Below are 2,355 nucleotides of genomic sequence, written 5' to 3'. Positions count from 1 at the left end.
GGGGGGGTTGAAGTTATGGTTATTTGTTAGGTTCCTTCAGGAACATATAAATTCCTCAATGTTTTTAACAATTTAAATGATGAACACTTTGCTGTTTGCTTTGATTTTTTTTCATGCCAAAGCAGGCTAATTTCACATTTTGACCTGAAATTGACATAAACATTTTACCCAAATTTACAAGAAATTTTTGTTCGCCCATATGACCTGAAACTGACACGAAAATTTTACTTTAAGATTTCTCATGTCAATTTGACCCAAAATACTGACAAAAAATGTGAAGTTCAAGTGAATTAAGCCAAGACACCTAAGACGTTTTTCCTGTATATACTTGCACTGTTTGGCGACATTGTACTGTTGATAGACGACTAGTACAAACACTAACCATCAGAGCTCTAGACCCCCACATATACCCCCTCTTCACTTTCAAACCTTTAGCAACAGTGTATTAAATTGATTGATATACACAATATCAGATGCGCTCAACTCTGTCAGTATAAATGTAGATAGATTCATAGATTAACGTCTTATTTCATGTATTAAAATGTCATGTGTTGCATTTCAATATTCCTGCTCCAACCAAGTTCTACAAGGGAGTGATCATCTTGTTTCGTCCCAAAATCAGATGAGAATAACAGAATCTTCATCCGCCCTTACCACGCCTCCTGACCCTGACTTATTGCGTGAACGGCTTTAAAATGCACTGCCCTGGTAAAAACTGGACACCTTAATGTTCAGAAACTATATTGTAGTCTTAAACAAAAGATATTGATTGGATAGTTTGTTCCAAGTCTTACCGAATTTCGTCTGTGTGTTTTGCTTATAACCGGAAATAATAGTCATTCGGAATATTAAAGTTAGCGAGAGCGGAAGTGTTCCGAATGATTTTGGCGCGTTTTCAAACTTAATATTTTTCCTTTTTAAATCATTTATTCTCCTAAACTTTTGTTCTAGCAATGTTGTTGTTTTTTTGTGAATTTTACTTCTGTAATCGATCGATGCAGGCAAGTCAACAAAAAATGTAAGTGTCGTATAGTAAAGCAGTTAAGCAACGCACAATTTAGTAAGGTCTTCATTTACCCCAGATACGTCTCTGTTTACCCTAAATATATTAGTAAATAAAGGGCGAAATACCTCTACCTTGTTTCTAGCTAATTCAATTTTGTAATTGGAGGAAGAGAAAAGCAACTGCCAGAGGGATCGGGGATTCGAACCCAGGGCCCTCCAATCTACAAAAAGACACTCCACCAACCGAGCCATCTCGGTTATAGCACAGGTGTTTGAAATTCTGAATGTAAAGTGAGATACAAATCATAAAGAAAAAAAACTAAGGGTATTTCCACGGACTTAGATAACAACTAATCTAATTCCGTGGTATAACTATAAAAAAAAGTATTATTTTTATCTCAATTTACAGTCAGAATTTTAAACACCTGTGATATATCTTGTTTTCGAGATAATTTTAATTTCCGGTATCGACCGGAATTTAGATAAATAGGTGATTACACCTTATTTGATAATAGATCTATACAACAATGCATATGAAAAAAATAAGCTACACTGCATAATACAGATGATTCATCCCTATATGAATCATCAGAGATAGAAGGGGCAAACAATTTGAAATCTGAATTGTCTAAATTACTGTACAAACTGAAACCCTTAATTTGCCTTGGATATTAGCTGGTCTTCACTTATCTTATATGCATATCTCTAGAATCTCTGTGTTGTTTATATATACTTATCCGTCACATATTGAAGTCGATATCAAACAAGAAGATCATGATATTCTGAGCAAGCTCCCGAATATAGAATCAACTACTACCTACATGCAAACACTGTAGACTAAGTCTGGATGGGAAAGAGGGGATGTTACCACCAAGAAAAGGAAAGCCCACGATAGGACAATCGAAACCGTCACGCTTACACATATACAGTTTAGTAGTGAGCAATCCCTGTTGATCACTCTGTATTAAATAACTGCAAAGATTGGGAAAATCGACTGAAGTAGAAGATCCTGTAGTGTTCCTGCCCGATTTAATGGGTATAGGGGTGTGGTTATACTTGTCATGGATTACTAGTTAGTCCTGATCAGCCCCGTAAGAGCAGAAGCATAATTTGTTAAGTCTACTTGAAATACATCTCTCCTCGAATCTCAACAATGGCATTGTCAACCAAACGCTCAATCATTTCACTTTTGGCCTGTATCTTGATTTCAAAAACTCCAACATATATTTCAACCATATATCGCTATTCGCCGTTAAATTTCTTGGGAAAAGAAAGTTCTCATAATAACTCAGAGAACAAATGCATGAGGTATGGCAGTGTAGAGGATGGAAACTTCAAATGTTGCAATAG

The 2,355-nt window shown here is 35.7% G+C and overlaps 1 protein-coding gene across 1 annotated transcript in view; it reads right to left on the bottom strand.

Annotated features, from left to right (window-relative positions):
- Positions 1–859, bottom strand: part of LOC110457796 (phosphoinositide 3-kinase regulatory subunit 4-like) — a 45,875-nt gene extending 45,016 nt beyond the window's left edge. The window contains exon 1 of the mRNA XM_021509201.1: positions 795–859. The gene's annotated coding sequence lies outside the window, so the exon portion shown is untranslated. The remainder of the gene's footprint in view (positions 1–794) is intronic.
- Between the last annotated feature and the right edge of the window lie 1,496 nt (positions 860–2,355).

The sequence above is a fragment of the Mizuhopecten yessoensis genome, unplaced genomic scaffold (assembly GCF_002113885.1).
Source record: "Mizuhopecten yessoensis strain PY_sf001 unplaced genomic scaffold, ASM211388v2 scaffold9311, whole genome shotgun sequence".
Lineage (NCBI taxonomy): Eukaryota > Metazoa > Mollusca > Bivalvia > Pectinida > Pectinidae > Mizuhopecten > Mizuhopecten yessoensis.
This window is presented reverse-complemented; position numbering and strand designations above follow the sequence as displayed.